The sequence below is a fragment of the Cyprinodon variegatus genome, unplaced genomic scaffold, assembly GCF_000732505.1.
Source record: "Cyprinodon variegatus isolate N-32 unplaced genomic scaffold, C_variegatus-1.0 Scaffold474, whole genome shotgun sequence".
NCBI classification, from domain to species: domain Eukaryota; kingdom Metazoa; phylum Chordata; class Actinopteri; order Cyprinodontiformes; family Cyprinodontidae; genus Cyprinodon; species Cyprinodon variegatus.
In genome coordinates, this window is record NW_015150927.1 from 453,540 (window position 1) to 467,229 (window position 13,690).

Consider the following 13,690-nt stretch of genomic DNA (forward strand, 5'->3'; position numbering starts at 1 on the left):
TATATATATATATATATATATATATATTAGACTGAGACTTAGATAGCTTTATTTTGTCATTCTGTATACACATTTTGTGTAAACAAAAAGAAATTTAAAACAAATCTAGACAATTTCATTTTTTAAAGTGCAGCCTTGAAAACAGTAATAAATACATTAAAAGATAGTAATATAAAATTCTAACATAATTTTATGTTCTCTCGACACATTTTATTATTAATATCATGGGACATTCATATGTAAGTATTTAATGACACATATAGGCCCTTCATATACCTCAGGGATGATCTCTGTGAAAATCATTTGGCGACAGACCAAATCATCACAACAAAGCACAAAGAAAGCACATCTTGCTTGATTTCTTTGTTCAGTTAACAATGAAGGAAAAAAAAAAAACACCTTCATTCAGGTTTTTTTAATTGGCACCTGGCGACCAGCCCAAAGGGGGTGAAATTTTTGATTCATGGATGAAACTGTCAATCCACCTGTCATGTAGGCAGGTAGTCAATAAGGCAACACACCAAACTAAGTGTGTTTTCTTGTCGCTGATTTTCTTGGATTATAAAAAAAAAAACAACAAAATCTGGCACCATATAGCTGCTGTGAAGATGTCTCAGGTTGTAACTGACCAAAAGAAAGATAAGCACAATTAAAAAAAAAATTATAAAAACACTGTTTAATACAAAGTGGGAAGGGATGGTAAGGTTTGCAACTGGCTGGTGTTACAACAAAAGAGATGCACTGTTGGGTATTGCAGCATGTATGGCTTTGAGAAAGATAGATCAGACCTTCTAGGAATCCCAGTTGCTGCAGTGGAGGAGGAAGCAGAGGAAGCAGTGGTGAAAGTCTTCGCCTCCCCTTTTGAGGACTCAAAGCCCTCAGTCTTTTCTCTTTGAAATGGTTTTTCAACTCTTACCTGACCTTGACATAAGAGTGAAATATAGTTTAGATTCTGTTAATTAAATTATTGTTGTGATGATTGTTATGTTTGATTATCTAAACGTTGTTTATTCAAAATATTAGAATTTTCTTGAAAAAAAACCCGCATATGTTTAAAGTTAAAATGTAAAGTTATAATCTAAACAAAAAAAAACAAAGAGTTGAACCTGGATACAAACAGTGACAAAAAAAAAATAGTTGTACAGATAATTAGATTATCAGCTGGGTGTTAAAGACGTATATGAGAACATCACTGAGATGATTGGTTGTTTGTATTTCTGTCCTTTCCCATTCGAAATGTTAGTCAGACCAATTTTATTGTTGGTATGTCGGTATGTACATATTAGATTAAGTTGGCCAATAAATCGACAGCATTTTAATGTGTATTTTGTACAAGTTCAAGAACCTTCTAAAGCTTCTAAAACCTTCTAAATTTTCTGATTTGCTTGTCTGTATTTTAGGCATAAATAATCTTGGCAAGATAAAACCTCGTGAAAAATAGATAAAAAAAGTAAACTTTATCTAAATAATAATTTATTAAATTTACTTTGTTTTACTTTTGTCAACTTGTAAGCACTATCGTTTTTTAGTATTTCCTTAAAAAACATTTTTTTAAAAAGTGGTTTATAGTGTAGTTGAAAAAAAATGCAGATGAGGTAACTGCATCATTGACAGAATTTAACAAAAAATTTTATCGCTGTCATGACTGAGCATTTACGGTATGCTCAGGAGCATGCTAGCTGCACAAGATAATTCACCATGGTAACCTGTCGTTTACTGCTTTCATAAAACCACTGTTAGGCTTAATTAGGTAAGGATGTACAGGAACTCATGACCACCGTATGATGGGTTTGGGAAATAGGCCCCTGTTTGAGACCAGTGGAACTATGTATATAAAATGCTGAAATCAAGTTGAGAGCAAAACACAAAGCATCCCACATTGTTCAGATATTTATTTGTTTAAAAAAACATACAAATTGGAAACTACATTGTGTCAATAAAAAATGGCCAATTTGAAAAACAATTTTTAAGTTACTTGAAATTAGAAATAGTCTTTATGTCTCTTTACAGTTTATTTTTGCTGTCATTGTCACATGAACTGTCAAAATAATCTCAGCAACTTCCCACTTTTCTTACATTTCTTTGTTATTATTGCCCTTAATTAGAAATCTATGTCATCATAAACTTGCTCTGCATAAATAAACACCTCAAGTCCTACTTGTCAGACTCGGGGTTGACCCAAAAGTCCTCGCCCCCGCAAAAAAACAGTCAATCATCACCCAATGTGGGAGGGGAAGTCAGGGATCAACTTGTCCCTGCTGTCACCTCTTTACACCTGAATTAGCTCAATAAATTTCTCAGCCGTCACAACAACTAAAAGCTATTCAAGTATGGGGGTTGCCTCGCCGTTGCATCAGTATGATGAAGTGGTTGCTCTACATCTCTCTGCATGTGGTGTTTATTCATTAATTTATGTAGTAGTTTCTCTGATCCCACTTCAGAGGGAATACAAAGGCCTTGTCCTTTTTTAAATGTGTTGCTGTATAGTGTTCCCAGTCATTTCTAAAACACAGGTGCTTCAGCTTTCCATCCATGCATCTCATATATTTAATTGAAGGGGGTACATTTTCAGTTGGGTTGATGTCCAAGGAGTGTAAAGATTTTTTATAGGCATGGTAACTACACTCAGCATGATAAAAGCAGTGTGCTATTTATGAAGGACATGTTCCATAAGTAGCTGGCTGAGTCAAGGGTAAAAAAATCCAGTTTTAAACCAGTGACCTGGAGTCTTTATGCGTGGAATTTGCATGTTATTCTGGCTCATGAGTGGTATTCTCTCAGTGAATTCCTGCCTCCTCCCACAGTCCAACAGCAGAACAACACAACCTACATCAACTACTACTTTATGGTTGGAGTAAGCCATGATTCCTTTTTATTTACCCTAAATTCAGACTCAACTGTTAGAAAATTATGGCTGAAATTTAGGTTTACCAGATCAGCAAATGGTTTCCAAATCTTGTATCTCTCAGGGGCTATGAAGATGTGACCATAGCCTGTTCCTAGAAGATGGGAGATGCCATGGTGGGGTCCTGTGCCTGCTGCTGTAGCCAATCTACTTGTCACAAGTTCTTTAAGTGATTTTTTTTTTCTATATAACTTGACTGTAATGCAGGGTTATTGAAGATATTGTTGCCTTTCTATTATCTGAAAACAATCTGCAAACCGTTTCCATCCAAAAAACTGCAACACACTAGATATTTACTCAAATCCAGATCATTCTATTTAAGCCCAAGACAGTTTAATGAGTAAAAATACCAATAGATGGTCATTTCATGAAATAACAGCTATGCTACATTCAAACTCCCTGTATACTTTGTTCCCGTACTTCCAAAAGCTTAATGTAGATTTCAGCATGTCATCTTGACCCTGTCTAAACACCAAGATGCAGTAATTTAATGCTATGTGTTTGCCTCATTTGTAAATTGGTTTTCCCAGCAGGTAGCCAAGGGCACCCAACAAACTGGCAGGAGATTTAATGTATATTTTTGCCAATCACAAAAAAAAAATGCATAAATTTTTTTACTCTTTATATAATATAGTTTTCCAAACATGATACTACTTTGATAAATACTGTAGTAAACATGTACATCTCTTTCATTTATTAGAGAAAACAAATTATTGCCTAATCTGTATCTTTGGTCTTTCCAAGTGGTGATGGGACCTTAGTTGTGACAAAACATAATTTCCCCTATTTCCCTCCACTGCATGTAATTCTTCCTGAATCTGACTTAACATTTAGATAAAATAAAAATGTATATTGTTGACTTTTATTGAATTTAGGATTTAATATCACTTTTATTGTTGTCATGAAAATTGCACAAGATCATACCTAATCATTGATAATTGGATACAAAAAAAAACAAACAAACAAAAAGAACAAGACATTTGAGTCTGGAAAATACATGCGGACCCCTGTGGCATAGATTTGAAAAAGGACATAAAATGACTAACAGCAGAGTACCGTAGCAGGATTAGACCAACCAAGGTGCTATTTTTTAACACAAATTTTCCACTGAAAGAAATTTCCATGGATTTATGTTCCAAACCTAAATGCCACCTGACTCTGGCAAATCGTGAGCAAAATGGATTATGGTTGTAAATGAGCTCTGCTTTGGGGTTGCTTTACAAAATGTAAATGAGAAGATGATGTGTGGTGACCTTTTTGATAGAGGGATGCGAAGGGTAAAGCGACTTAATCAAATGTAGAACCCCTCCTGCCGCGGCTTGATTTGACAGGCGCTCGGAGTGAGCAGTGAACCAAACTGTAAAACCTGATAAATTATTCGAATGGGCTGTAATTTCATGTGTGATGAGACGAAGAGGGACGCCTTTTATCGGTTTCTCTGTTGCCTCTGTCTCAGACACGCACACACATACGGGAAGACCTTTGGACTCCCTCTGGCTTTCACCACCTGCAGTGTTTGAGCTAAGTTCAAGCTGCCGGCGGCCAAGTCAAACCGAAACCCAACCTCATGCAGGTGATGCAAACTGCTCCTGGCCAATGCGACACATCTGCTCTTTCTGTCTCTTAGCAATGAGAGGTCAGAGATCCTGGATCACCATGTCACAATAACGGATGTTCAGATCAATGGAACAGATTTTAAAAAAGGANAAATCTTCTCATCCTGTTTATTGGGACTTGTTTGAAAGGCCAACCCAAAATAATGTATGACCCTGTGGATGAAGAGAGATACAGCACGGTTTTCAAAAATAACCTAAAAATGTTAAAGTTTGTGATTCCTGTCACATTGCATTTGAAACTCTCCACTGCAATCTTTTAATACAAGTAGAAATGCAATATTTCTTTAAAGTCCTCAGAGGTTCACAGAGGAATGTAACACACAGGTCAGCTATGGTAAAGTTTAAGACACAATTATCAGCCATTCCATTTTGAATGGCTAAACTATTTTCTTTTGTTTGACAAAATTATTATTATCATACATTTGTTGTAATGGACTAATGAAATATTTTACAAACTTTATAAAAAATGCATTTTCACTTTTACCATATCAAAAATAATGATGCTTTATTGATTGGTTTCATATTTCTATAGATAAACTACATAATTGATAACATTTCTATATAATTCATCAGATTTTTTAAATAATTGGATCAACTCTGTTGAAGATATCTCAGACTCAGTGAGATATTTCTGCCATTATAGGGAAATGTAGATTCTCTTGAAATGGACATGCATTAACTTTGCATTACCCAAATGTGTTATTTACAAACGAGTTGCATGGCACAGCAGACTTGGGCTGAACCTGTTTGAATCCATATAAGACAATGTTTGGTAAAAAAAAAAGTAACTCTCTCAATGCAAAACATATCCACTGTTTTGGCGGCATTATGCTGTGGAAAACCTGTAAAAAAACCTCAAGATTAAGATGAGAACTTAGGACAATGGCAACCAAATCAGTCCTCAACAGTCAGGGCCTGAAAGTCTTAGTGTCCTACTGTTTTAGCACACCCAACATCAATTGAGGATTTATTAACAGACTTTTGATAAATAAAAAGCATCTAAAGGAGATGTAAGAAGCACAAAAAATAAAGTTCTAAAACATGCAGAACACCAAACCTCAAGGACACACTCAGGATGCCCCTTGTCTAAACTATATTTAAAAAACAAATCACTGGCCATTAAGGACTGTCTCTAGGAACCATTTCTCTAAAACATTCAAAAATCATTGCTCCTCGAGGACTTACCTACAGTAGCAGCGATTCAAAATGGCCCGTCCCAGTCAAACGCCAGCAGAATGGGAGCCCACTTCCCTCCAACTTCCAGCCACTGGAGTGACCACCTCCTTCTCCTGGGTGTTCATATTATTTACTCTGACTCCACCCTTTCATTGAATTATAGGGTCTGACCAGGAGATGACGCTTCTCTTTCGATCTTAATGTCCGCAAATCATGACAGAAAGAACGTTTTGGTACAAATGTTGATGTTTAAAAAGTAATTGTGGAGGTCCAACCAAGGACCAACCGAGGACCAGCCAAGGGCCCATCAAGGAAAGTGGGGAAATTTTGAATGGATACTACTGTAGGACGCTGCTTTGAAAATTAAAAAGTTCAAAATCTGACCTTAAAGACTCACTTAGGACACCCCTGGTCTAAACCATTGAAGAAACAGCAGCTCTCAAGGACAGATGAGTCTAAGACCTCCAAGAAACAATGGCCCTTAAGAACTGATTAAGGATATCATGGTCCAAATCATTAAATAAACAGCCAATGGGAATTTACTTTGGGTCAAAAAGATTTAGGAACTAGCCCCTAAGGTCTCCCTTAGGAAACCCCTTGTCTGAATCATTTAAGAAACACTTGAGGACTAACTTTCAGCACCATGGTCTAAAACATAAATGATTCAGGCCCTACACTGACCTGGTCATAAAGTTAAAACCTAAATCCATTTGAAAATTAAAGGCAAGACTTGAAAACCGCTTTCCACAGAAATTCTGTCTTACTGAGTTTAACATTTTTAATTTCCAGATGTGCAATGCAGTATGATACATAACCCCAGAGACCTGCTGCTGCACTTGTAGCTCCACTAAAAAACTGACTTAGGGGCAGAACCTGCATTTATTCCATGTTTCAGAAGTCTTGGTAAGTCACATTAAAATCAAATGAAATACACTGAAGTTTTACGGTTATAATGTGACAAAAGGTAATGGAGTTCATGTGATGCGAGCACTCTCGGAGGGCGCTATATGTCTTTGTGAATATGGATCAGAAAAGGCATGCTTTTTCAGCCATACAATAAAACATGAGTACGACTGCAGCATAAACAATCAATCGTCTTGTCATGCCCTAACATATCCCTGCATTCATCACGTTTTAGAAAGCACATAAGGTCATACAAGTACGAAGAAATCTTTCAATGGTTACAAAAAAATTCCAGACAGCAAGCTCATAAAAGTACTCCTATGCATGCATGTATGTGTGAGTGCATATGCATCAATTCTTGGAGGATGAATGGGCCTTTGCGTGGCGGGTCCTACCTTTAACAGTGTTGGAGAAGGAACCATTTCATTTTGCTCTGAGAGCAAAAAGCCTGGGGGAAATCAAAGTAAGCATTTCCCCCCTCATTCTAAAGCGCCACCTTTAATAGGTACGATGGCAGCCAAGCGTTCAGCTCTGTCCTTTGGACTGTGAACACATCATGGCTGAAACTGCCAATTGATTCAATGCTATGACACAGGTCTTCCGGCAACCTGGATTATTTCTGCATTTGGCCTAATTCTAACCAAAGTTTAAAAAAAGGAAGAGACTGGGGGTGGAGCCCGTATTTGCAACCAGCCATAAGAACTCCTTCCCTATTTTCTGTCAGAGACTAAAGGTTCATGATTCATTACATGCATCAGGCACAGAGTGAGTAAAACCTACCGGAGCAGCTAAGTAGCATCTTGATTTACTACGGCACCTTTAAGGACAGGTTTAAAAAAATGAACAGACCTGTTTGCCACACTCATTGCTCTGCCTTGTCCCGGGGGAGCTGTGCATGGTGTGTTGCTTTGTAAAGCAGCACATTAATAAGGGAAGAGCTTGTTCCTCCATATCGTTTAAGTGTTTCCGGAGGGCATGCACCGTGTCCTCCACGTGCTTTGGGGTTGGAGGTAAGGAGATGTCCCATTTCTTAATGGATACTCCACACATCAGGAGACTGCACATGTTTTTTCCTCTTTGTTGCTCTATACACACACACACACACACACATATATATATATATATATATATATATATATATATATATATATATATATATATATATATATATATATATATATATATATATATATATATAGAGAGAGAGAGAGAGAGAGAGAGAGATTTCGGTTTATTACGGCCTTTCAAGAGATGATTAGCTGGTGTTTTTATGACATATGTGAAGTCAACTTGAAATTTCTTAGGTTTATCTTGTAGAAGATTTTTATAAAAGCACATTTTCTGACACACAGGCAGGAAACATCTTAAGAACAGGAAGACTGTTTCATACAATTTGGTCAGGAGCTGTTGCCCAGTCCTACTTGGAGTTAAGGAAATAAGGTTTTTCAAGAGAGGTGAGTTAAAGAAGTTTACAGGGAAGCATGAAAATTGGGAGGCAAAGACTCAGAGGAGGACTAAGTTGTCTCAGTAGATACATATCCAGAAAAGTCTCATTATGGCTACTTAAATACGCACAAGAAAAGACAAACAATATCCTAACAATACGGAAAGTTTAGATAACTTTAAAAGGAACAGTGGTCAAAGATCGCAACATCAAGATTCAGGATATGGATAAGGTTCTACCAGGAAAGAACAACTCTGAATACAATTCAAAAATCAAAGCTAAAATTAAATATTCGATTATGCTGCACACAGCTTTGCAATTGTTAAAAAAAAAATTTCGGAAAAGTTTTTTGTGAAATTACAGGGGTTATACAGTATGCTATATTTAGGATGAATTATCTTGTTTTTAAGTAAATGAAAATTATAAACAGGTTTTATGATATTCTAACCTTAAATTCAAACTAAAATATTTCTTAATTTTGATATTTAATCATGGTATCATATTAAAAAGTCTTTAGATTTTCCATTGTAAAAACTGTGAAAATTGCTTTTCTTTCGATTTGGAAATTATCCTTTAGTTATGTATGTTTGTTTCTTTTTTTTATAAAACTAAAATACATTTCAATTTGTGGTTTTAACAACACATTCTGTGAAAAGCTTAAAAAGCTATAACTACTTTTACAAGAAACTGTAGTGAATGCTGTGGCTTTGATGGACTATATGACCTGTCCAGGACCTGACCCACTTGTCTAACAACCCTCAACAGAATTAACCTTGCACAGATAATAGTTACCTAAGAAAGTGCAGCAGTTGAATTATTTACTGTTAAAACAATCAGGGGACAAGTGGAGAGACAGTCCCTGAAACTGATGTCCCTCCAATCAGCAGTACATCACAGTCGGACGTATGACAAAAGCTTTAAAATGCAAGAAGACTCCATTGTTTCTGCGCTCTGTCCTGCTGCCATGTTCTTCTTCTCTGCCTGCAAAAATCCGGAAGGCATATTCATGAGGGAGGCCTAATTAACCAGTCAGGGTTTGGATGGCTTCCAGATGGATGAGTTATTATTGCCATTATTGATACTGGCTGGTTTGAGCCCTGCTATCAGGGATTAATGCTGTTAGAATTTAGAAGCCATCTTACCACTTAGTCCCATGATGAATAATGTTAGGCAAAGTCGTTTGGACTGACACTCACTTACTTCCCCTCATTTTATGTAGTTTGCTTGCCTTATTAAGGCTCTTACCACAGGCTTAATTGCCTATTTAGAATTCCCCTCTTTGTGACCTAGATGTGTGTTATTTTGTGAATGTAATTAAGTTACCTGTAAATATCTTGGCTGGAGCATCATCCATCTCTGTTATGTTGGCCCTCTATTTTTTGTTTTAATTAATGTAATGGTTGCTGTTTCTGGACACATTTAACCTCGATAAAACCAAGAGAAAAAATTGGTGTTAGTAGCACTCAAGGATTCCATGTCTTACTGGGATTCTAGTGGATTGATGCTGGTGTTTTAAACCTTCCGGCGTGCGCGGTGAAAGAACCAAGATGTGGAGGAATTAAAAAGCAAATAAAAAGTGAAGATATTTAAATAAATGAAAACTTTAAGACTGATAATCTAGAAATAATCTAGAGTTGAAAGCAGCAGATTAAGAGGTCTGTCATCTCCCCCTATAGGAACTCTTTGGAAAACTAGATTTGCGATTTTCTGTGTCGGCATCCCAATCACAGTCATGCATCTCTGCTCTCATTTTTACTATAAGATGAACAGCTTTACAGCAGCCCAATATATAGCAATTGGCTTCAAATGCTACATGCCTCATGCTGCACTACCCATAGATGATTTTAGTTTTTTTATATTTTATTTTACAGGCCTATCACATGGGGAAAAAAGCAGGAAAAAAATGGAGAAAAAATGCCGGAAAAAAATTGTTCTTCGAAGAAAAAAGAAAGAGAAAATTAGGTTCAAATAGAATTGTATTTGCTCTATGGCAAGACCACACACAAAACCAAGGATCAGAAACTGATGCAGACCTGTTATTGGACTTACAGCATAGGTACCATAGCAGTAGTTCAAAATTACTATGTAATTAGGCTAGACTTGAGCTGTTTGTTTAGCTTTGGACACTGTTGCAAAATATTCAGCAAGGAAAGTCACTATTGGCTGTTCTAAAAGTTTATAGAGAATGTCATCACCTAATTTGCATATGTGGTGATGCTTGGTTCCAGCCATGGCAAAGAGGAAAACTATAATTGACTAGAAAGACTGATTAAAACACTTTAAAAATATTCAAACTAATAAATTATAAAATATTTTAATGTTTTCAATAATATTTAACATGATGATCCAAAACTATATAAATGTATCTTGTGAAATTAAACTAAATTTGCAGAGAGACATACAGTGGATAAGGCTGTGTATAAATTGAATGCATGGAGGAATCTATTTTAGTCCAACAGTTTTATAGAAAAAAGAATGGCACATTATTCTTACATCCCATTTTTTCAGTGGATCAGTGGAAGCTTTGCACATGTATGACTCATTGTCAAGGGGAACAGAGGAGAGCCGTTCTTCTCTTGTCTGACTGCAGCCAAGATTTGCTGCTGACTGACTGCCTATCGATGATTTGGAGGGAGGTGGGGGCACGCTCAATGCTCGCTGAAGAAACTGAACTTAGAGCGATCAGTACTTTTTATTATACAGTCAGGAACAAAGACCTTGTTTTCTAAAATATGTTTTGCAGTCTCATGAAATCAAATTTGAAGCGATTGGATCTAATGACATGGTATGGTATACTTTGTGACCCCATTGTAAACATCTACACAGTAAATAGCTGTACTACAGAGTGAATGGGTTTTATTGCTGAAGAAACAAAAAAGCAATAAATCATTAATTTGGCACTAAATCATAATTTGTAATTAGACAGCCTCATCAGTGGTGGAGTTGTGAAAGTAGCACCCATTCCCATTGATATATAGATAAATCAGGACACAGACAGACAAAAAGAGAGGCAGGCAGACAGACAAACAGATGACACTGAAAATCCCCACACTGCTGGTTTTGCTTCCCTGCTTCACTTAGACACGCCTAATACGGATGTTTAAGCTGATGCATAATGCATCTCCAATTTTTACTATTTACTGGCCCTGAAGTGTCTCTGCTGCTGCTTTCACTATGGTTTAAGTCTAAAACGGTGGAATTCAGGTAAAGTTTGAGATACATGTCGTACAAACAAGTTGCCATCTCACTACCCATATGTTACTGCGGTTTCCTTCCAATTATGGAAAAAAATCTCAGAAGCTAAATCACTGTGTTTCTCTTCAGAGCCAATATGTTCTGATGGAAATAGGTACACGCTTTCACGCACCGCATGCCATCGAAGGGAAAAGGTGTACAAGCACAATTTCAAAGTGCGTAAACAGTTTTTTTAAAGCACAAAACCAGAATAAAACAGACATGAAAGGACAATCTATGAGGAATTTTGAGCTGAAAGTTGAAAAATATTCATAAAAAAGCTACAGGTCTCCATTCACATATGTGTTTAGTATCATGACTACTACACTTTCAGAGCAGAGGCACCGTGCCCATTTCCTTCTTTAACTTTTAGGGATTTTAGAGGACAGACACTCGGTAAACTCTAGAGTAAGTTTTCCTCTGGAGAACTTACTACCCTGACCTAATTCAATCCTTTAAGATGAGTATCCCTTCACCTTAATCCCCTGCTGGAATAGCAAACAGCTTCTGTTCTCTGAGCCCGATCTCCAAGGATTGGTTTGCTAAATTTCAGAACTGAGAGGAAAAACTAAATCAGATTTTCCTATCATAAAGACAGTTATTCCTCAAACACAAATATAGACATTTGAAGAACAGCTATATTAATGGCCAAAAAGTGGCTTAATTAACCATGAAAATATAATTCCTCATTTTGTTTTGGTCTAAATGTTGCTGGTTAATAGTGAAATATGACACTGGATGCTGACTGCAAAAACAATCTAGAAATAAATTAAAAATTCTTAAATTAATTGTATATACCCTTAATTTGAGAAGGTAAAAATGATGATTTGCCAATGAAGTTGGTATATTTACTCTTAAAATAAGATAATTAGATAATATGCACTGGAAATACAACAATGCAATTGTTTTTTTTTTTTTTTTCTTATTTCAAATATAAATAAAAGTCTTCAGATTTTCCATTGTAAAAACTGTGAAAATTGCTTTTCATTCAATTTGTGAATGATCCTTTATTTATGTATGTTTTTTTCTTTTTTTTTAAATAAAAATAAAAAACTTTTCAGTTTGTGGTTTTAACAACACATTTTGTGAGAAGCGTAAAAAGCTATAAATACTTTTACAAGAAACTGTAGTGTATGCTGTGGTTTTGCCGATTAATAAATTATCTTGTTCCATTGGCAGTAGTCTCACCTACCTCCTCAATTCAAGAGAAAATTGAACTATTTTAAGAAAAAATGACTTATTTAGATTTAAACTTTTTGCAGTGTAGTAGTTTCTTCATCAAGGCTTGCCATTTTTTTCTTGTTCTTTGTAGATTCTAGACTATGGTTTTCATTCCTTTCCACAGACTTAAAATATAAGTTTCCCTTTGTCATACAAAAAAATCTATTTGAAGCTGATGTACATATCGAGTTAGCTTCAACAAATCACATGATGTTCTGTGGAAATAGAAACACTGGAAAAAATCGAAATCTAGCTAAATCCTTTTTTCTTAAAATAAGTGCATTTGTTCTTGGGTTGAGGAGGTAAAAGAGGCATTTTGCCAATGGAAAAAGACAATTTACACTTCAAATAAGAAAACATAATTGCATTGTCTTATTTCAAGTGCATATCATCTAATTGTCTTATTTTAAGAGTAAAAATACTTATTCCATTTGCAAACTATCTCATTTACCTACTCAAATTAAGGGTAAATACGCTTAATACAGTATAAGAAATTTTTACTTATTTCTAGATCCTTTTTCTAGTGAAAACAGTACCATCTGCCATAAAAAAAATGCAGTTCTGCATAAAAAATGGATTTATTAATTTGTCTATCCTTGTAGTGAAAATGGTCTATGACAGAAAAAGTATGGGCATATCTCATTACCCACCAAGTCCCTCACACAGCCAATCATACAACATAGAGGAAAACATTTCAATCTGAAAAACTCACAAGTAAAGAAAAAGACAATTAGAAGAATTTTATTGATACAATTATTTTAGTCTTTGGCATTCAGACCTCATCAGGAAATGATGGCACTGAATTTTGCTTTGATATACATAAGCAGGAGTATAAGAACAGGGATGTTTCCCCCCTAGGCCTAAAACTGGTGTTGGAGTAGTAATACATGAAGTAGGTTCAGTCTATAGATTGCTGGTTGGTGAGACAATGTGCTTGAGCTGTATTGGTGAGATCCTGTAGACTGCGTAAGCTGATAGTAGTGCTTCACTCAGGGACCTGGGAAGATGGAAGTCCAGCTTGGATGAACACAGGTTGCATGATGTCATGGTCTAGGTGATGATGGTTGGCTTTTCTTTTACATTTGCTCCTGCTCACCTGTCTAATTGGCCCAGTAGCTGATTAACACTGATCTTTTCCACCTGATTCCTCAGCTATTTATGTTTGCCTGCTTTCCATCAGTGCCAGATTAT